This window comes from Ambystoma mexicanum, chromosome 8, assembly GCF_040938575.1.
Source record: "Ambystoma mexicanum isolate Mex_15411 chromosome 8, UKY_AmexF1_1, whole genome shotgun sequence".
Classification (NCBI taxonomy): domain Eukaryota; kingdom Metazoa; phylum Chordata; class Amphibia; order Caudata; family Ambystomatidae; genus Ambystoma; species Ambystoma mexicanum.
The window spans coordinates 1,384,956,689-1,384,980,599 of NC_090929.1; the positions used below are offsets into that span (position 1 = coordinate 1,384,956,689).

Here is a 23,911-nt window from a genome sequence, read left to right on the forward strand (position 1 = left end):
GAGCACGCAGACTCGCGGTGCTTGGCCTTCTGTTGGGCCCCCGTCGCCGGGGCGCCCTCAAAGGACTTAGAAGCCCACTCAGACTTCTTCGCCTTCTCACTTGCTGTGCCCTTCTCCAGCCAGGTGGCGAGGTGGGAACGACGATCTTGTTTGGTCCGTTCCGAAAGGCTCCTGCAGAACGCAGAGTCCTTCTCCACATGCGTCTTGTCCCCATGGAGGCAGTGGAGGCATCGCGAATGCATCGCGAATGCTCGTCCTCCTTGACAACGTGATATAATCCGCATCCAGGGCAGTTCCTGAACTGCTTGGATCCGGGCGTCGAGCTCCCTTTGTCCTGGGCCATCTCGAGGTAGGCCGCAGATCTTCCGGAATCCTCCAAGAAGTGTAAACTCAACGAAAACTTCACCCTTGAGGGGCGTAGAAGAATTCCGAAAGGGGTCCCCATTATCGGAAGTAGAAACGGTGGAGCTTGAAGCTCGATTAAACCAAAAAAATGAGAAATACTCCTGAAAAAGCGTGAAAACGCAGTAAAAAACTCGAGGGCTAAACACGAGTACTCCCAACACTTGAGCGTGCGGTAAAAATCTGGGGATGGCTGCCAGAGGCGGGGCTTAGGGAGAGGGCAGTCATTGGCTGGGGGCAGTATGACCCAGAGATCAGTGATTGGTTACTACTAAGAAAGACAGATCAGAAACAAAACTGATACTGATTTTTTCCTTACCGAGGATTCCCAGCCTGACGACGGGGAATATTCATGAGCATGTGAATCCATGCCAGACCCCATGCTGGAGAAAAATAGCTGCTTCTTGCTTGCAACTGCTGAATTTCGTTCAACCTGATAATCCCTCATGAATCATTGCTAGTGTTGACCTGAACTGATTCAAAGTAGCCATCACCTACCCTGAATCTCCTATAGGGAATTAAAATCATTTTTAGCATATTTTTCACTTCATTGCAACCACATTTAAAAGTATTTGGCCTGTGTTGTAAAATCATCCCGGTTTCTCTAAGCTTGCTGGGGGGGGGGGGGGGGGGGACTGAACTGTTTTGATTGTATTACTGAAAACCTGTGTGCCCTCATTTCCATCTCTTCATATTGCATAGGGGGGGAGTGAGTTGTCACAAGGCAAAACGTGATCAGATTATCTCTTGTTGAAACCATATCCAGTTTATTTCTGTGCTGCATTCTTTCCATCATTGCTTTTCCTTGAAACCATACAAAGTATTCTCTGCTACCTTATCCTTTCTATACCAACACCTAAGTAATTAAAGAATTGTGCTACTATAATATTATCCATTGTTGATCACTGTCATCTTCATAAGAGTGCTATCAAATATTAATTTATTCATAAAAGTGTGATATATATTGTTTAATTTTTCAAATAAATCTTAATTTGCAAAACAAACCTACTTCTTGGCCTAGTGAGGTCAGGGGTATTCAAAGAGAGGGGCGTTATATAAGGGTTCATCATCCAGATTTATGAACTTGTCATAAAAATATATAAATAAGGGCTTCCCTTGGGCATCCCCAGACTAGGCATTGACTTAGTTGGAGTGCTGAATTGAAGTCACTTACAAGAACCATCTACGGTTCCGCAAGCTCTCAAAGACCTTCCTCTTCGCTTCCATCTTTGCCCCTCTTCTCCCGTGCTGATCTGCTTTCTCTCGGCACTGGGCACCTAGCCAACCTCTGTCTTTAGGCCCACGTACCTGCTCACCTTGCCACACTCCTGCACTGGGGCCTGTATGTGTACCCATACAGTCCCCCACCCACTCTTCTCCTACACTATCAGATACACCCTATCTAACTAAACTAGCACTTTCCCACTTACCGGCTGCACTATCACTCTTTATCACCTTTATTTATTTTACTTTTCTCGCCTATGCTCCGCACTTTCCTATTTCTCCCCCCTTCCATGCACTTAACCCCTTTTCCATTACCCATACACTTGCACGGTCTCAATGTCACTGGGCCTAATAAGATCGTTGTTTTTGTTTCTCCCCTGTTCCCCTCCTTTCGCCTGGTCGTGCTCTGAAACACCTGTGTACGAGAGCGATATAAATAAAATATCATCTTTAGAAGAGTCCATAGGATATTCCCCAGATTTCTCCATGTCCTCTTCTTCCAGGGGGGAAACTCAATCTTGATCTTCCTCCTCTAGGGGATCGGGATCTGATATCGTGCCATGTTAACCTTTTGTTCTTTGTTGGTGGGGTGAAAGCAATGAGCAATTTATTATTGTGCTTCAACTTGCATTCCCCATCCTTAACAAATGTAGCAGTTTATGAGAGAGGTCAAAATCTTATCTTTCCCCTTCCTCATCTTGTGAAGATGAGAACTGTAAGAGGCCTTTTTGTTGTATTGTGTAGTGGAGTGCTTGGTTCTGTGTGCGTGTCTAGGGGAGGGGGGGGAGGGGGCAAGGGGTTGTGTTTTCATAATGGCACTAGACTTGGCCCGAGTAATAGCCTTACTGACTATTTGCTCAACCCCTGCCATGCTCTACATGCAAAGATATTGATGTCAGTTGCGACGTCCCTGTGCTGGATGTGCCAAAAGCTTAGCCTGGTCGGCCTTTATTACAGTGTCCACCTCGAAAACTCAGCACTCCCCCCAAAGCAGATGCCTTCAGGCTTTAGCCTCCACTTGGCCTTCAGTGCTGGAGCAGTCTCCCGAGGTTTTCTTCGTAGGCCAGCACAACGCTGGTCATTTGGAGCAGGGGATCTACGGAGGTGCTCCCTTTTCTATCCCTGGATGTACCGACACTGTTTGCATGGCGGAGGCAAACGAGCACTAGATTTAGCGCTCGGTGGTTAAAGCGCATAAACGCTTGACATTTGTCCTTGGGGCGATCCCTTGGAAGGCAATTCTTCCAAGGGAATTGGTATTCTACACAGGGCAAAACTTAGATGGTGTGTTCTCCATGGCTGGTCTGGGGATCAAGTGCAGCTTGAAATACTGAGAGAATTGGATTAAGAGGCATTCTAGTGAAAGACAAACAATGTCCAGGACCACTCTCCCTATGGTGGTTTCTATTCTACTCCACTTGCATGCGACCAAACTATGGGGGAAAAAAAATCTGAGGAAGTAGACCAGTGATGAATCATGGGTACCTTGCACACACATGGAAGGAATAGTGTGACAGCAACAACCGTGTTAAATGTGTAACACTCTGGCATAGGTCGCCATCTAGTGGTTAATATTCATGTGACCCCAAGCAGATTCACAAGCATAAAAAATACATGACAAATATTCCATACCTGCAATCCTCTTTCTGATGGTTGGTCTGCTTAGATTCACATTATTTGCATAGGCCGACATCTAGTGGTTGTTGCAGAGTATTGCAAGACTTGTCCTCAAAATATCGAAAAGGGACGTGCGACATGGACTGTACTCAGTCGATGTTTTGTTTCTCACCCGAGTTTGCAGGTTCCAGTCTGGCCTTGTCCGGCCATGATGGGCCCGACGCCGCCACCCCACTCCTGTAATGCTTTGTCGACTACATCCGTGCATCGTGCCAAACCCCTATGCACCTATGACACAGCTAAGGACTTAAATCTGGGCATACAACCTGTTTGCCCACTTCCAACGACCGCCACCTATTCCCCCTTAGAAGAATGTGTCCTTGCCCACGTGACTACATACAGCTCGCTGTGCGCTTGCATACAATGCCCCAAAATTCCACACCCTTACGCAACCGATCTCTCACCACATGCTCTGATCCCCATCATTCCCAGCTCCTCGCCGATGGCGCCTCTACAAAGATCCAATTGCATTCCAGCATCGGAAATACTGCCTCAAGTGCTTTCTGAAAGATATACAGCACCCTGCTGCCACTTAGTTACCGAAGCATTGGCTCTGGATCTGCCTGCAAACATCCCTCTCCCGGGCGATCGCCTCACATCAAACACAACTGCAAATACTGCCTCACCTTGCAACCCACCGCCTGTATATGCCCTGCCGGACTATCCTCCCACCACAAGTGTCCTGCCATACTGCCCATCACCTGCTAATACAATGCCTAGTTGTATGCCCACAAGAAATGTGTTACCATGCAACCTACCATTTTTAAATGCAGTGTGCATTGGGAATGTTTTGCCTTGCAGCCTATCGCCTTTAAACGCAGAGCCCAATTGTGTGCCCCACTGGTAATGTTTTATCATGCCATCTTACTTCTCTTACAGTTATCCTATGTAGTGCACTGTCCCCTCCCCTTAGCCCCTCCCGGCCATCCCCTGCACTTGCGCGATCTCAATGTCACCCGGCCTAGTAGGATGAATGCCTCGGTCCTACCTCGGTTTCCCCTCCCTTGCCTCGTCGCGCCTTAAAACACTTGTGTATAGGCGCATTATAAATGCCATATCATATAGCACCTACCCCTCTCCCACAGCACTATTTTTTTTACAACGGTTGATAGCACCCAGACCTGGAGGTATCACAGCGCTTGTACATAACCTAGCTTGCAAGAGGTTACATTTACAGCAAAATGCTGCACAGGTCCCGATTGGTAGGTTACAAAAATGCAGCACAGAGCTGCTCAGTTCATAATAGGTGGGTTACAATTGCTGCACAGGGCTGCAATAGGGCATAATAGTTAGAATGTATTCGCAGAAAGTCAAGTAGGTGAATTACATTTGCAGTGCGAGGCTGCACAAGACAATAGGTAAGTTGCAGGTGAGTTGCATTAAGCTGCACAAGTCATAGGAGAGTCAAAGGGAATTGATATTGACCATTCAGTGAGGCAGACAAGAAAACCCATCTGTGGGGAACATAGATGCTCAGTCTGCATAGAGTGGCAACTAAGACAGACTTGGGGTGTAGTGAGCAGTGGCATGTGCTCTGCAAGTGATGGTATTATACATTAGCAATAGAGCTGCGAGGACAGTCAGAAGAGCACAACGCCACTATACTGTGCGCCACCTACACACAGCCACCCGTGCAACAGTTCTCCATTACATTATTATACTGAGCCCCACTCATTGCCATGCCCCCACCCTCTCCCTTTCTCCCACCTTTCCACTTGAAAAAGTGAACGCTAAACCACTTACTTTCTCCCATCCACCCAAACCGACCACTATACCAACACATTCGGTACCACATAGGCCTAAACCCCTCTTGCATCTGAAGACACCTCTCGTAAACCATCGCCTCCCAACAATGACGAGCACACTTCCCCACAGAAAACCAAAGCCGATTACCCTGCTTCCTCAGTCTGCACTGGTCCCTCCAGTCTTCTGCGACTCTGCACCTGCACCCAAGCCATGGACAACCAAATGAAAGACTAGGCAGCCGCACAGAACCACACCACCCCAAAACCCCATCACCTACCAAGATACACAAACACCCACTCCTCAACCTCTTCTCCTTGCCTGTGGCCTCATTAATGCACATTCTCTATGTGCCCATGCCGCGGACATCCAGGACTTAAATCTTGGAGAAAGGCCTCGACCTATCCATCAATGAAAAGTGGCTACTTGATGCGGCTTGTTCCCACCTACCCCCTGGATACTCTATTCTTAGGTCAGTTAGGCCTGCTAAATCAGGACTCGTCACTTTTATTTCGAAAGCCTCGCTCCTTATCAGAATCTCCCCCTACCTCAGTCAGGATAGGAACTCCTGCTAGTCAAAATCAAGCCATGCCCCCACACCATCATCAACATCCCACCTCCTCGACAGCCAGCACAAGAACTTCAACTTGCCGGACATGGACATGCCTCTCGTCCGCACTCCATGGCCCCGTCATGAGAAGCCTTCTAAAGCCTACCTCCAATTGCAAATCTTGGTATGACTCGTACCTCGCCACCCTGAAACACAAGTGTAGGGTGGCTGAGAGGAAGTGGATGATATTGGGCGCATCCTCCGACAAACTCGCCTACTGCCTGCTCAAAAGGCAATACAGAATCTGTCCTGTGCAAGAAGAGAGCCTGCATCCAAGCCCACTCCTCCTCAGACTACAACTGATGAGGTTTCAAGACAAGGCAGATCTATGAAAGTTTCGTCCAAACAGGTGCTCCCCTGCTCCTCCAGAACGATCAAGGACCACATTTGCCACTAGAACATCCCCCTCTCCTCAAGCACCCCCTCCTTAAAAGGCCTCCTGCCGATCCTTCCTGTCCAGAAAACTACCGCTCGATTTCCATCACTCCTTTCCTGGGCAAACTCCTGGAATGGTTGGCCATCTCCCAGCTTACTCTCCACACTGAATCTGTTGGTTGTCTCCATGACCATCAGTCTGGCTTCAGAGCAGCCAGAGGCACGGAAACTGCTCTCCTGACCACCCGTGAAGATCTGCTCACCAATCTCGATTCAAGCCTTCCATCTGTCCTCCTGGACCTTTCCTCTGCTTTTGTCACAGTCAATCATGCCATCCTGATCAATAAACTATGTGAGAACCTGAGCATCATGGATAGGGCTCCCCGAGTGGTTGTCCTCCTTCCTCATGGACCGACCCACCCTGGTCCAACACATCTCTCTCTCCCAACCCACCCCCCGCACCTTGCGTGATCGCACTTCCACAATCTGAATGACACATGGCTTTTTTGTCCTCCCAGTCTTCCTTGACTTGTCTCGCGCAGGTACACATCGTGTACAGGTGCAGTATAAATGACTTATCATAACATATCACTCATCAAACCCAACACCAAACTTTTACTGCTCTGAGATTTCAACCTTGGGTATAATGACAACACTGACACCAAAGCAACCGCCCAGCACATTGCTTCTAGAGATGAGCCTCACCCAAGTCATCACAGCTGCCACCCACACCAAAGGCTGCACATTTGATTGGGTCCTCAACGTACCCACAACCCATCATTCCCTCATACTCTTCACCACCACAATGAAACCTAGGTCTGCCCATAAAGGAGCCAATCTACTCCCCATCACAGCAAGACACACGCAAACCTACTAAAGAGATGCTTGCACCCACCATCAATGCCTCTCGCTGCACTGCCAGACAGCAACAAACCTGAAACCATCCTCACAGGCTACAACGCCACTGTCCTACTCACTCTTGACCACAATGAACCCTTAAAGACATCACTCCAGACAAAGCCCACCAAAAATAAATTGGTTCACGGAGAAACTACTCAACCTCTGCAGACACAAACGATCCCTGGAGCACTTGAAGAAAATAATCTGACACCAGAATTAGCAAGGCCAGCACGAGAAAACTCTTCAAAATTTCAAAATGTTCCAAGTAGCTTGAATCACCCCCTGCGCTCCCCCAATCGTCAGCTTCCATAAAGACAAAGCATGGTGCTAGCTTGTCCAATCTGCCCTTGCCAATAAAACATACGCTGGGAGACATAACCCTCAGCAAAAAAACCCTGCTCTCAAATAACATCACGCTTACTCATCACCCAGTAACCTCCACCAATACCACAACACCACCCTTCCACTTCTCCTGCATTTCTCCCACTGATGCACTAAGCATCATCTAATGCTTTAAACCCTCCAATTGCAATTGAGACATCTGCCTTTCCCACATCAAGATGTGCGCAGACCACTTCTCAAAAAAAAAAAAAAAAATCCTGGACCCCACCCTGTCCACCAACTACCAGCCTATCATCACAGTACCCTTCCTCCATAAACTCCTGGATCGCACTGCCTACTCCCAAGTCCAAACCCATCTAGAAACCCACAACCTCCTTGGCTCTCGGCCATCCAGCTTTAGATCCAGACACTGCACTAAAGCTGCCTCCTGGACCTCAAGATCAAGCTCGACAATATATGCGATGCCGGCAAAATTGCCATCCTTCTCCTACTAGACCGCTCTATCTTGTCGATCACAAAATCCTCTGCTAGCAGCTCATATCCAAATTTAACCTCTCCAGAGAAGCCACCAGCCGGATACACTCCTTTCTCCCTGAACAAACCTCTACGATTTTCGCTTGCACCGAAGCAGCCGATCCCCATCCCTGTCTCCTATGGGGTCCCACAAGGCTTGTGCCCGTCACCCACACTGTAGAATATGTGCACCAAGCCACTTTCGACCAGCTAGACAACTTGGATATCCCTTAGACAAATTCACTGACTATAGCCATACTCGCCGTTGACCACATCAATCGAGTTTTTAGCATCATCCAAGTCTGGATGCCAGACCTCCACCTTTGCTTGAATGAGGATAAAACACAACTCCTCGTGGTTGGCTCTCTGCATCGGATCAAACACCTGGACCCAGCCTTCGCGTCCTTCAATATTGATGGCAACATCACTGCTGTCTCTAACCATGTTAAAGCAGTGAGTGTTTACCTAGATTAAATTATCCATGCAAAAACATGTTAAAGCCCTTGCATCCTCGGCTGCTTACTCCACCAAACACATTTACCTCAGGAGAAAGTATTGATCCACTAGTAACTGTCCCACATTAGCCAGAGCCATAATTGGTAGCAAACACTAGACTACTGTAATGCCATTCTCTCTGGCGCGTTGACCAAAAACATTGCTAAACTCCAACTTATCCAAAACAACGCCCTTCAAGCTGCCTGGGGCCTGAAGCAAACAGCACATCTTGCAAGCAAGACAGGAGGCCAACTGGTTACCTATCAAAGCCTGCATAGAGTTTAAAATCCTACTCATTACATACAAGTCCATTCACAATACACCACCCACATACCTCAAACAACGCATCTCCTCAAAGACTACCTTAGCAATGCCGAGATTCACCAGAAAAAGAGCCAGTGGAGTTTGCTTCACCGTTACTGCCCCCACGCTCTGGAACACCCTCCCACACTGTATCCAAGAAGAACCTTCTTACTTGCCGTTAGGTAAGATTTTCATAGCAATGATAAATCTTCCTGACCTGTGTCAACGCCAGAACTTTTTGCTCTACTGCTGGATTATTTTTCCTTATATCAGTGAGCGGGAAACTTTATACTTCTACATGCAGACACACACACACACACACATTTACTATTTTTATGGGTGTCATTTTTAAGACTCTCCATAGTGTCTTTTTAATTGTATCCTCTGACAACTTTTGGCACATACTGCTTATTGTTGCTGGGTTAACCTTGTGATAAATACAGTTCCCAACAGTAGAAAGGATCTTTGGATCCCTTTTACATGTTATTAGGTGAAACCAGAACACCCCATTTTATGTGGAGTGCTGGGGAGATACAATGCATCCCCTTTCTCCTTTTAATTAGCATTTATGTTACAGGTACAAGCTTACCTTTAATGGCTGGTAGCAGTGAACCGTTTAATTCGGTGCACCTTTACCGCAAGCTGCTTCCACAGCCCCAGTAAAGGTACCCATTGGTGCTCATTTTACCAAAATGGCCCGGTCTTTTTTTACCATTTAATTTGTGTTCTTTGTCCTTTCTTGTTCTCCCCCCGCCCCCTACTCCCGACATCCAGGGTGGGAAAATCCTTTGTTTTAACTAGGTTTGGCGGGAATCCTGTGGATTCCCCACCCAGGCTCCAGAGTGTCTGAAGGCAGGAAGAGAGGGAGGAGTCCAAAACTCTGCAGCCCTTTGTCTTTCAGCCTGAAAGCAATAATCCAGTTCAAACTGGGCAGCTGGCTGTCCTGAAAGAACTTCCAACCCCCTCTCCCCTTCCCGCCCCCTCTCTTCCACCCCCAAGTTCTAATGTTGCATGGCTGTTTCATTGGCTGGGTTTCTGCATAAAAGTCTGATCCTGGAAGCTGAAGAGGCAGTCCACCCATGGAACCGAAACCGAAGAGGAAGAGGAAGATAACGCTGCTGAGACTATTTCTAGTGACCATGGAGTCTGCTGTTTAACCGGAGCCTGCGGTTACCTTTCCATCGACCTGTGCACTCCGAGCCTGGCGAGACCCACTAGACTGAAAAAGACCGGCACTTTGAGCCATCCCACGTCATGCTGCGACCTTGCAGGGCTGCAATACCCCAATACAATAGGACCTCTAGCCATTGTGTGGTATTCCGAATCTTGCTGAAACTTTGTGGGCATCCTGCCGGATCTCCAGAGACGTAAATCGAGTCTGACAAGTCCCCTTATCCGTATGCTGAACCTTGCAAACTATGAGAATCCGACTAGCGATATTCTGTCTTCTTCTGTGCTCCTGAAACATGCGTCAAATCCACAGAGCTCCATTCAGCTGCGAGGAAACTCTTGCCTGGAGCCTTCCTCCGTGATCCCTGCTGCAAAAGTCCTTCCACAGTCCTGTCTTCCATCTTCTAGACAAAGGAATCCATGACCGGGTTTTTAGCTGCCTATCCTGAAGACTTCCTATTGCAACACTTCTGTGGTGAGGTACTGTGCTGGATGGGGGTATTTACTTACCTTCAGTCTCTTGCGATACCGGTCTGTCCTTGGGGTCCTACTGTGATTGGGAGGTCTCTCGTCCAGTTCACCCAGGCCCTCTGCTGGAATCCTCTTAGGGTGTCTTCTCTGTAGTCCCTGGACCCTAGCTAACTTTCAAAGTGAACTACCTACTGTTTGCCCAGTCTTTCTCTGGAACTCTGACTTTCCCTGCAACTGGCCCCATCTCACCCTGCCTACTGCTGGCGCCCAGACCACTATGGTCCCTCTTCTGCCTCAGAGAACTCATGTACTAGAATTGGGAAGGGCTAGATAATTTAAAAGGTCTGCCTTGAAAAGTAGAACAAGTGTTGAAAAGTGTACTACTAATAGTTACAAAAAGTTATTTCTTACATTAGATATGTTCTGCCATTCTGAAAATGATGTTTAGGATTTACTTACCATGAATTAGCTGTGTGCCTTAAATAAGTATTCCCAAAGTCTTACCTTCCTTAGAAACTGTCTCGCCATTCTAACAGAAAGTGGATAGGTTAACTTACTCACCTGTGAATTGGGTTCCCTTCTTCCCAAAAGTAATGCGGTTGGTTTCACTTTATTATTCCTGTTAGGATAATTGTAAGAGTGTCCCCAATTTGGTCTTGCTCCCCCTGACTTGCTGTTAGCCTGTCCAGAATACGTCTGCCTAGGCAACACTTACCTTTTAGGTTGCTGGTAGCTCCTTACAAAAAGTACATTGAGGTTTTACTTAGCTTGCATAGCTGTGTGCCATCCGAAAAGAAGTCAACAAGTTATTGCTTTCTTTAGTCTGGACTGAAAAGCAACCAACTGAATATTACTCCAAGATCCAGCTCCCCTAGAATAACTTATCCTGAATCAGAGTTATAGGTTTTTACTGTTCCTAGAATAAGTGTTCCGCTATTCAGAAAAGTATATTGTAGTTGATTTATTAAGTGATTTCTTGCTGAGCATCACGGTATAACTGATAGGGTCTACAACCCATGTATTACTGTAAAATAATCTGAAAGTAACTTATGGTTTTACCCCAAGTATAGGTGTGCCCTATACTGAATGCGTTTACAAAGGTTTGACTTCTCTAGAGCTACCGTTAGGTGTTCCAAATTAGGTTATATGCTTTGGTTGGTCCACCTTCAAGCATAGTGCTGTGTCTAATTGTGGTTATATATAATGTGATCGTACTTCTTACCCCCGCCGCCTCCCAAAATGTATCTGGAACTACTTTTTTTAAAAAAAATAAACCATTTATTTGTACAATACATAGTGTTTCAGTGTTTCTTTGGACCATTTGTAGTACAATGTCTTTGTACCGATTCTACAGCTCTATCTCCCTCCCAAGATAAGCCTGGCTGCTCGATCTACGCTACAATGAACTCAAGTGGTACAGCCTTATACTAAGACTGGAGTCTTGTACTGTCTCAGTTGAATGGTTTTACTAAGCCCTTAGTTGGGCTTCAGAAAAACTGTCCCAACAGTGTTCACTTGGATCCTTGTGTTTACTGATTTCATTGTACTTCTCTACAGCTTACATCACCCCTCTTAAGATAAGCTGCTCAGCCACTCTACAGACTTGTGTAGTACAGACCTATATTAAAAGATGGGTCCCTAATACCAAGAGAAGTCCCACACCAGTTGGGCTTTACAAAACCTTACCGACATTCAACAAATATGCATAATACGCTTGCCTTGCTGTACCCATGACCTTGCTATGTCTGTACTCTCTCTGATACCAATTAATGTAGAAGCGCCGGAATACATCTGGGTCTGGACGCTACCAACAAAATAGTGTGGATTGGAGTACATTAAAAAAATGAAAGTGTAAGCTGTAATTTGTCTATGTACCTTCTACTCACAAAGAGGGGAGGAATGGTGGGCCCATGTGAATCTATCAGATACAAGAATCAGAAGATTACAGGTATGTAATATTTGTCTTCAGAGGCTTGTGGATCTGCTTAGAATCACATCCTTTGCATAGACTAGCAGTACCAGGAGAAGGAGGTATGTTAGAAGGAACAGAGGAAGAAAAGATGTTTTAACACTGCCTGTCCCACTTGAGAATGACTCCTTGCGTGTGTAACACAGTAATGTTGAGTGAACATGTGAACTGAGCTCCATGAAGCTGCTTTACATATTGCCTCAAGAGGTACATTTGCAATAATTGCTAACGTGGCACCAATACCACGAGATGTGTGTGCTTTAGGTGTAAAAGTTAGTATTTTGTTGGCTGATCTGTAGCATGGTTGTATGCACTTTACAATCCATTTAGAAATGACTGCCTTTGAGACAGGGTTCCTTCTCTTCCTGCCGCTAAGAAAATGAAGAATTGTTCAGTTTTCCTTATTGGTGTAGTTTTGTTGAGATGTACATAACTGGTCTCCTAATATCTAGTGTATGGAGGGCCATTTTGCCAGAGTAATGTGGATTCTGGAAAAATGCTGAAAGTTCAATAGACTGGTTGACATGGAATTTAGAAATTAACTTGGGTGCGAACCGTGGATGTGTTCAGAAGAGCACTTTGTTCTTGTGTATCATGACAAAAGGTTCTGAGACTGATGATGCTTGTAGCTCACTCACTCGTCTTACAGAGGTGATGTTTATAAGAAAAGGATCCTTGAGACTTGCTTTATGCATGGGTTCAAATGGAGGCACTATAAGCTTACTTAACACAATATTCAAATCCCACCTTGGGGGTGAATGTGAAATTGGGGGATAAATCCTCTTCACCCCTTCCATGAAGGCTTTTACGACTGGAATCTTCCACCATGACACCTTGCTCTGCAAAGTATTGTGAGCAGAAAGAGCGGCTAAATGGCCTTTTAGAGAATTGAACACGAGGCCTGTGTCTAACGGATGTAACAGAAAGTGTACTATTTCAGGAGGTGAACAGTCAATGAGATTAACATTAGACTTTCTACATGATATGACAAACAGCTTCGATTCATTAAAGTGGCAGGGTCTAATGTTAGGTTTCCATGCTTCTTTTAAAGTATCCATGCATCAGACAGGTACTTTGAGATGTCCAAACTATGCCTTCAGGAGTCACACTGCTACGTTAAGTGTGTAACAGTGTGGGTGAAGGATTGTCCCTTCATGCTGTGACATGTTGGTGGGCAAACAAGACATTATGAGTACGGGGGGGCACACCATGTTTGGCGTGCCCACATTGTTCCAGGATCATTGATTTGTGTTCCTGATGAATCTTGCAGGTTACTCAATTAAGAAGTGGGGGGGGGGAGCGTACACAAATAACCCTGACCTACTGATCTACAGTGTGTGGCAAAAAGATTTGTGAAAATGTGGTTCACGATGTCGGTTTGAAATTCCCATTTGTGCTCGGGGGGGGTTGGAGGGGGAAGATTTGTGTTTCTGCTTAGTGTGTCTGCTAGGCAGTTGTGTTTTCCTGGAACGTGTTGTGACAAGGTAAATCTGCCACTGGAGACTCGTCTCAAAGTCTTCTGTGCTAGTCTGGATAGACTTAGTGAGTGGGTACCGCCCTGCTCGTTTATATTTTAAACATGGCGGTAGTGCTGTCTGTGAGAACGAATACCGTCTTCACAGTTAAGTGGTGTTGGAAAGCTTGAAGGGCTTTGAACACTCCTAGCAACTCTAGGTTGTTGATCGGTTTCTTCGTTAGAGTTTGTGTCCACATGCCGTGTGTTGTCTGGTGGAGAGGAGTTCCCCAGCCTGATAGTGATGTGCCTGTTGTCAATGTGGCTTGTGTCTGAGGTGTGACAAATGGCTTGCCTCTTAGCAGATTGTCCTTTGTTCACCACTGAAGTGCTGTCACCAGAGACTGCGAGACTACCACTAAATCGTCCCACTGTCCATTCGCTTGAGAATATTTTTTCGCTAGCCAGTTCTGTATTGGACACATACGCAACCTTGCGCGTGGCACAATAAAGATGCAAGTAGCCATCACACCAAGAAGGCAGATCACCTTCCACACGGTTATCTGGCGAACGCCTGTGTAACAAAGGATTTGGCGAAGCAGGTTTTGGTCCCTGTTGGGGGGGGAAGACTAGGGAAACCTCTGTCTGAATAATTGCCCCTAGAAATTGTTGATTGAAATTCCTAGTTGGAACAGGAGGTTTATAGTGTCTTAGTGTGTTAGCAGCACATTTGAGGTGCGTCTCCTGTTATGAGACAGCCATCCTGATAAGGACACACTGGGATTGATTGCCTGCGCAGGAGAGCCACCATTCCTGCTAGTTCTTTAGTGAATAGCTAAGGGCAGATGTAATCCCGATGGCTAGCACTTTTAACTGGTAGTGTGTGGACCCTACTTTGAATCGTAGGCATCTTGGGTGTGCTGGCAACATTAAAATATGAAAGTATGCATCTTTCATATCTAGTGTTGCCATGTAGTCTTACCTCTTTAGTAGAGGAATCACTTCTTGTAGAGTCGTCACGCTGAACTTTTGAGGTTGGATATAGGTATTTGACTGGGCATTTTGTCTCTTCTTTCTTTGGCACAAGGAAGTACACAGAATAGATACTGTGGTTTACCTGTGATGGAAGGGAACATGCTCTACTGAGCCCTTCTCCAGTAGCGATAGTATCTTTGCGTGGAGGATGAATTGGTGTTTCAAGGACACGTTCCTGATCATTGCATGGCTTTTCTATGAACTTGATGCAATATCAGTTTGGCACGGTTGATCATATCCATTGGTCTGTTGCGATATGACAGGTTATTTATAACACGCTTAATACCTAGAGGTTTCCAAGCGCAGACCGGGGGAATCGAACCTGTGTTGCTACGTGTCGTCTTGCCCCCGAGCTATCCTCTCGAGACTGCGTGGGCAAATAGTGAAATGTGACCGCCTACCAAGGATAGATGGGAGGGCACTTGAATCTGGGAGCCATTGTTTGGAGGGCATGGATGAGGCTCTAGCAGCTCGACGTTCACACAAAGTATGCACTTGCCTAAATTGCCTCTGGAAAGTGGTTTGGGAGGATGGTAGCTGTTGCGGACTGGTACACCATGTGCCAGAACTACTTGGGGAGTACGGCGACTGCTGTTCCCTTGAGCACTAAGTGCAATTATGGGTATAAGGATTTTTGGTAATCTGACCTACATTCTTAAGTGTATCGTATTCTTTTTTTGGCTGTTTCTAAAGCGTCAACGGGTTTGTGAAAAATAACACTATTTCCGATGGGCATGTTAATGAGAGTGGCTTGAGTTTCATGCTTTAGACGTTTAAGAAGTGTGCCCTCGGCTACTACTCTGCCAGCTGTGTCTGCGGCATTAAGTGTTTTTAATGATGGCATTAGTGTTATGGAGAATTAATTTATTCGCCAATTCCCTTTAACCTTCGAGAACCGCCGCTCTTATGATGGTCTCAGAGCTTTTATTTTCTTCAATTTAACTCCTGAGTGGGACTTTTTTTCTCACTCTATGTGTTTTTCCTGACTAAGATTTTTGTTGTTTCTTACTGTTTTATGGAATCTGGGAAACTCCAAAAGCATCTGCTTTTTGCATTGTGAAACAGCACTTTTTGTGCAGTGCCACTAAGCAGTTCCTTGGACTTTTCTTAATGTTTAACTACATTTTATTGGGTGAACTACTGTTCCCAAGAACAGTAAGATGACCCCTGTCTTACTTACCTTTTCCTTTGTGGGTCCAGCACACACCACCCCATGTCGAGTGCGGGGGTGGGTGGGTTACATAGTAACTCCTTTATCCCACTCCTCATGTAACTTTGTTACAGTAACTCACTTGAATGGCTGGAGGCAGTGGTTTCTTTTTTAATACCTTATGCCATGTATCTGCAGGCTGAATCCTCAGCTGCAGTACAGCAACCAAGGGTGACCTTTTTTCTCAAAATGGCCCCAGTCCACTTTTTTCGCCATGTCTTGTCTGTTAGTTTCTTCTGGGCTTTTACTCTGTTGTATGAATCGGGTTGGAGTCCATCATGTGTTTTGCCTTTGGTGAGCTTCAGCCCTGAAGCCCGCCCAGGCTCCAGTGTGTCTGGAAAGGCAGGAAGTGAGGGAGGGTGCCGAAACTTCCCGGTCCTTTGTCTCTAGGTGTGCCTGAGTGAAACCAGTTCTGATTGGCAGGCTGGCTGTCCTGGGGGACAGGCACCCTGCTGGGTGATTGACAGCCTAGGGTTGTCAATGAATGGGAACTTGCTTAAAATGCAAGATGTTTGGGACTAGAGGCAGAGTCGACCACTGGAGGACAACATACGATGAAGACGTGAAGAGACGCCAGCAGCACCCACCTGGACCGCGAAGTGCCCGGTGAAGCACTGCAGCTGTGCTGACCCCGTTTTCATTTCGACTGGGAAGACCAGTACAGGAGGATTTCCTCCCTTAGGCTGGTGGGACCAACTAGCCACAAGACAAACTACACTTTGGCACAACCCCGACTTGCTGCGACTTTCCAAGGCCGCAGAATCCTAATACACTGGGACCCCTGACCATATTAGAGTGCATTATCTTCCGAAGTGCAAACCCGGCCAAAACTTTGTGGGCATCCAGAGGTCCCTAAAGAAGTAGGAAATCTTCAGCCAGAGTCCCCTCAAGAGTCCAGGAACTAGGGGTCAACTAACTTTTAAACTGAGCTATTCATTCTCCTTTGGCGCTGAGAAAAAAGGTGTCAAAACCACAAAGCCGTTGAATCAAGGAGAATCCATTGCTGCCGAGTCCCTCTCGAATGCTGCCGCAGGAGCCCACCAGACGTCCTCCCTTCAGTCACCATGACCAAGGACCAAGAACAGGGTCTGCTGTACTGCAACAAGAAGGCATCCAGCTGGAACAAATTCTTCAGTTGACAGGTACTGTGGGGCTTGGGGTACATAAATCTTCCCCCATTTATGGTGCTTCCTACCTTAGGGAGTGCAATTTTACCCTATTCTGAGTTGACCTCAACTCACTTGCACTGGCCTTTCAAGCTTGTGCTTCAAGGTGACTCCTCGAGTTGCTGTGATTTTCTATTTGCACTACTGACTATTTAAAGACATTTTCTAAGAAGAGAGCATCAGAACTTTGAACTGGCCCTTTGACTTTGGTTGTCCTGGCTCCCTAAAGGCCCCCTTCCAAACCTATTGGCTTTGGCACTGCGTGTTCACTTAGATTTTAATTGTTGAATATTATTGCTGGGATAAAAAAGCTGCCTGCATCCCTTTGGGAGAATCTGTTTTCATAGAATACCAGTATTTATTGATCTAACCCTAAAATTTCCCTCCCTTATAACTCAATACTGAAAAGGTGATACAAAAATAAAATGGTTATTACGGACCTCAAATTACGTCACCCTTGGTGCTGGAAAATGTATAACAAATTAAATCATTACTCACCTGCTTTATTGTTCACGTTTTTAATTTAATCCTAATTTGGGATTAATATTACTATTAGTTGCTGCTTTTTAAAGAATGCTTTAAATATCTTTGTGAATATATAAATAAATATTCATACTATAACTTTAAGGGCCCGATTCATAGAATAAAATAGCGCAAAAAAACGGGCATGTGCGTGCAAAACACACGCAAGCGCCCGATTGTTGCTTCATGGAACACAGAGCGTGGCTTACCAGAGACTGGCGCTGAATCCACGCGGGTCCAACACGTCACTGCGACACCACGAACGCCTTGTGCAAGACGCCCAGCGAAGTCACCTAAAAAGGGGGCGGAACGCGTGCAATGGGGAACAACAAGCGTAAATGTGGGTGTTACGTGGGAAGTAACACAGTAAAATACCTGCAACGCCCACAGGCGCTAACACGTATTCATGGAATTAAAAAGGGCTCTCCTGTGCACGGAAAAAGACGTGCTAATCCGGAAACACGTCCGCCAAGCGAAATCAGGCGTAAGCGTCACTGCACATCAAAAACAATGCATAAAAAGGGCACGCACAAAACCAACGTGCTATACAGCTACAATGAATGTCCCATTTTTAGCAGCAGTGATCGCGGGACACCGCAGGAAGGGGATAGCCAGGGCACGCATTATTTTAAAACAGAGGGGAGTCTGGGAAACTCTTTACCAGCACGAACACAGCCCATTGACATGTTCTTGGATGGATGGCCCCTGGGAGAGTCTCAACCAAGTCTTTAGCTCACTGTTCTTTTCACAGAGAAGAACAGTGAGCTGCATATCAGTCTTTGTCCTGGCCAGGGGCAGTCCAGCACCGAAATGCTAGGCAATTCTCCTCTGAAAAGGAGTACCACAGCAACCCCATACACGTGTTTCAGCCTAGTTGTGCATCATCAGTGAGGTGAAGCTGTGCCTCTCTAAGAGCAGTGAGCAAGGGGTCCACGTCTGTATTATTATACCCACGACCAGCCTTCTTGGGATGCCTAATGACCAGGTCTATGGCAGGTAAAGGTTTCCACCTCATATCATTAGACCTGCCCACGGAGTGGGAAGATGACCTCACATCACCCACCCTGTGCTCCCAAGCACTGAGCCCCTTGGAAAAGGTACTTAATGTACTGCATTTTTTGGCCACTGGGTCGTTTCAGCGGACACAGGCCATGCAGTCACGCTGCCAACACAAGGTGTTGGCAATCATGACTGCACGCCCCTCAGTCCGCAGGCACATACATGCCCAGGACTTTTACGGGGTGGCGCACTTCCCTGAAGTGCTTGATGCCATCGATTGCACCCATGTGGCCCTACGTCCACCTAGGGCCACAGAGCACATCTATCACCATCGCAAGCAGTGGCATTCCATCTACGTGCAGGTTGTATGTGATGCCAAGGGAATCACCACCTCTGTATATGCCAACTATCCGGGGTCCACCCATGATAGTTTCATATTCAGAATGTCACACCTACAGCAGGCCCTGGAAGCTGGGAGGCATGGCAACACATGGCTCATTGGGAGTACAAATGGCCCTGCAAATGTATGCATGTCTCACAGACAAAACCACACCACTGAAAAACCATCTCACCTCTACAGGGGACAGTGCCTACCCTCTGAGCACCTACATGACGACGCCAATACGGAACCCCACCACACCACCCCAGGTAAGATACAACGCAGCCCATATTGCAACTAGGGGCATAGTGGAGCGCACATTCAGAGTGCTAAAGTCACGCTCCCACTCCCTTGACCACTCTGGTGGTGAGCTACTATATGCGCCACCAGTAGTGTGCAGGATCATTGTGGCAGCATGTGTCCTGCACAACGTTGCAACATGGCGTGGCGTACTGGTGGACATGGTGGAGCCCCCACATCCCCAACCACATGCACGGTGGCTGCGCATGGGAGTGGAAAGGGCACATGGCAAGGCTGCCTGTACCCAACTTGTGTAGTAGCATGAAATCAGCCATGGACCTGTGTGGAAGTGCTAAATACAACCTGTAGTGCATGGTGCATAGCACCTGCTACACACACGAGCACCTGATAGGCATAGTTCATCCACCAAAACCACATATGTCACGTACCATAACCATGCCTGATCTGGAAAACTGCATGAGATGGGACTTGCCAACTACTGCCCCAGAGCCAAGTAAAAAGGATGTGACATGACATGTAAATCACTAACTCAATACACACAGGTGTCACACGGTACTATAAGGGTGGTGGAATAGAGTGAAGCCAGACACACCCACCCCATGAGGCCAGCTCACATTGACATCATGCAAGTGAATAGGCATGATGAAGGTGAGACCTGCGGTTGGAAGTGGGAGTGGGCAGTGCAGTACATGAGAATGGCATACCATTAAATACAACTACATTTTCATCAATGAAAATTCAGTGTGCTAGTAGAAGTGTATGTGCAGACATCAGCTGTCAATAGCTGCTAGAGGGTTGCAGGGATACAGTTAACAGCCACTGAGTGTGGAGTATGGCAGGGAGGCAGTGCATGGGTACAACTGGTGGCTCAGAGGCCTGTGTTAGAGATCGTAGTGTGGGCAGGTGACTAGTGGATTCTCTCAGTCATCCAGAACTCCAGCAGGGGAGACGAGGTAGAGAAAGCAGAACACATGAGGAAGGATCATAAGAGCCCCCAGACCCAGAGAACGTTCACCTCCAGTGCCATTGAGGCAGGAAGGCTGTAGCAGAGGTAGGCCCCATCTGAAGATAGACATTAACCACCAACTAATTGCTCTGAGAAGTAACTGACCCTGAGGGAGTAGGAAAGGGATGATCAAATACCATGAAAAGGAAGCCAATTGGGAAGGTGGAGTTGAAGGAACTGCGGCACCAGGACCCATGAGGCTCCTGTGGACAATGCAGAGAGATTGACAGTGAATAGTCATAGCCACTGGGAGCCAGTGCCATCATCACAGTCCTAGGGAGACCATACCTGGCACCAAAACAAAAGGACACTCGCCACTGTCCAGGTCAGGATGAGTTGCAGAGGGAAGAGAGTAGAGACACAGAAATCTGGGTATAGGCCGTTGCAATACCCCACCATAAGTTTGACCAGTCCTCTGGAGACACTGAGCTACTGGGGGAATTAGACGAAAGGAGCAATCTCCCCGAGGAGGTGCAGCTGGCAGTGTGACCCCCTCAGACGTCAGATGTGCGGAGAGAAGGCCAGTGTGGAGTGCAAGATTGTCACAGGCTATCCGCCATCACAGGTTGAGCAGGAAAAGGGCCAAGAGAGCCTGGACAGAGTGACATGGAAGGAGTGAGCAGGCGTGATGGGTTTGTCACGGTGTGCAGCACATTGTGCGTATGCAGTCTGCAGGTCAACAAGCACGCATCAGTCCACCATGACATGGTTCACCCATTGCGGTCACGCAAATGCAGCCAGAACTGCCAGACAACCAACACATTTCATCCAAGCAACATACACATGACCTGGACACACATGCATCAGCACTTACCAGCCATTGCCTCATAGATTGGCAGTTCTCCCACGCCTTGGATCTGCTCCACATCAATCATAGCACCTATGATCTCCGCCTGTGGAGGGAGTTCTTCGTCCTCTTGTGGTAACCCACCTCCAGTCACCAGAGTAGAGGCATAATAGTTGGCACCCATCTTACCTTTGGATTGGCGCAGCAGGTCATACCAACGTTTAATTGCGTCAGTAGCTGAGCGCCTCTCATGGCCCAAGGCGTTAATAAGGTCAGTGACACACTGCCAGTGGGCCATACGCTGGGCAAACATGTGTGCTCCCTGCCTGCACAAGCATGTTGTGTTGGTGTACCTGCACATAGTCCACGAGGACCTGGAGCGCCTCATCACTAAAGCTCCTCTTCCTCGACGTGTGGTCTCCTGTGCCTTGCGACTGAGCCTGTTTGTCTACTGCCCGCTTTGCCTTCTTACGAGGCTGTGCAGACCCCGAGTGGCTGGGACCACTTGGGTCAAAAAGGGCTGGTGAACTGGTGGACTGGGCTGTGGCAGCAGACATTGATGGTGCGACTCTAGGTACCCTTGCAGGCGGCTGTACCTGGGTGCCGGTGTGATGACGCTGCACAGCATTTCCCTTCCCCTTCGATGCACGGATAGCATATGCCCCTGCGTCTCCGTGGACCAGGGCAGGGAGCACCACAGGCAAGGCTGAATGACCAGGAGGCTGGGTGGTGGTTGCTACAGCTGCCCCTGCAGCTACCTGACCCTGGCGGGTGCGTACAGCAGGTGACACTGCTGCATCTGGACCCTGGGTGCCGGTACCATGATGCTGCACAGCATGTCCCTTCACCTTCGATGCACGGATAGCATATGCCCCTGCGTCTCTGTGGACCGAGGAGCACCACAGGCATGGCTGAGTGACCCAGAGGCTGGGTGATGGTTGCCACAGTTGCCCCTGCAGCTTCCTGACCCTGTTGGGTGGGGGGCATGGCTCTCACTGCATGTGGCTGGACACCTTGGGTGCCTCCGCCACCCCCGCCTCCCTTCCCACTAGTTGCCCTCACAGTCATGGCACAGATCGATTGGTGCAATGGGAGGTGCAGCTATCGATTGTCCTGGGCAATTTGAGTGAGGGGGCAGTGTACGTGATGGCAAAAGTACCAGTGTGCCCCAGCAAAGCTCAATGTAACCCCTGGGGGAAAGAAATAAATGGGCCGCTTAACGCACAGGCACCCCAAATATTTTTTTAAAAGTGTATGCAGCCCCTCGGCAGCCCACTTGTAAAGAAAAAAACCTAACGCAGTACGATGTGGCACCCAGCAACACAAAAACTACATACGCGAAGGACACGCAAGCTACAGTGATGTTAAATAAGGGGTTACGTGACACACAGGGGCATCCACAGATAGCAAAATGCGTACGGAACTCACCGTCAGCCTCAAAAGTACAAGCGCGTGGAGTTAATCCACCACCAAAAGACGAGGCTTGCACGCAGTGAAGAGATCGCGTGGAAACGAAATCCACACGTCCGTCCGCTATAACTTGGCAAGTGTGCAATGCTCTCCTACACACTTTATCCCAATCCTGAACGCCACGCCCAACGTTCAGCGCGTGTCACGTAAGTTACGCGCTGGGGGCCTTTCCTCTGATTCCACGCTAATATGCTGTTTCCACTCGTGCAGAGTCACTCTGTTTCCAGCTGGCCATGAGAGTAACACGGAAGACCCACGCTCCTACCTACCAGCCAATTTACCTGCCTCCATGTGTCCCAAGTTGCCTCCTGCGAGCCATCTGCTGCTGCCTGCCCACTCTGTGTGACTGCTGCCCACGTGCCCTGCAATTTGGTGCTCCTGTCACTGTGACCACATCTGCTGATGACGTGCCATACCACCGCTCCACAGCCCAGCCCCAGGACCACCTTGCCCACCCACACCTGCCTCGGGGGTTGCCATGTCCGACTCCAACATCACCTGAGACAAGTGGCAACCCTCGCAGCGAGGCAGAGGGCCGTCAGCTTCTCAGCCAGGGAATTTGGCATCCTGGTGGAGCAAGTCCTGGGGCATTATGATGCCCTCTTCCCCGGACCATCGCAGATCTGGGCAGACATCGTGGGTGCCCATCAACGCGGACTGGGTGGCACCCCACAACTACAGACATGTCCACAAGCACTGGGAGGACTTGAAGGCCAGGACCCACAACAAGGCCCGGCTCTTCCTCAAGGCTGGTGAGGACTAAGTGAGGCACTGGGGCCGGTTGACCAACGACAACTATCGGGTCCTGGTGAGGTTCTATCCAGTGCTGTACAACCAGGTCTGGGATTTGGCGTTCCGTCTGGAGTAGACTGTTAAGTGTACATGTGTTCTCGTACACCATGGTGCATGTTGATGTGTGGTTGGCGTGTGCACCTTGGCCTCATGTCCGGCATGCCTCTTGTACAGAAGTCTGTGTACATGTCCCAGACAGTGCTGCATGCGAGTCCGTTCAAACATGTGCGAGAGCAATGGTGCTTGGGTTGCAATGTGTGATGCGCGCAAGCATGTAGCCACATGCCGATGTTTGTATGCATGTGTCTGTACTGGGGCATGCGAGTGGTGTTACACATGTGTGCTTTCATGGGCATGCATGGTGTACATGTGCATGTGTCAAGGATGTGAGTGTGTGACTGGCCAACACTCATGGATGTATGACACATGGGACTCATGCTGCCAAATTGGCCTCATGTGCACTCTGACGTGATCGCTGCATGGGCTGTTGCATGACGTCCGGTGATGTGTGTGAATGAGATGTGCAAGTCCCATGATGCATGTGAGGTGGGTACATGATTTTGAAGTGCTCACAGTGCCTTGTATATGAATGTGAATGTATGTTGCGCATTACATACATGATTGCGCATATGTGAAT

The 23,911-nt window shown here is 48.0% G+C and overlaps 1 protein-coding gene across 2 annotated transcripts in view; it reads right to left on the reverse strand.

Moving 5' to 3' along the window:
• ALDH18A1 (aldehyde dehydrogenase 18 family member A1) overlaps window positions 1-23,911 on the reverse strand; it is a 1,219,662-nt gene that overhangs the window by 889,544 nt on the left and 306,207 nt on the right. The window lies entirely within an intron of this gene.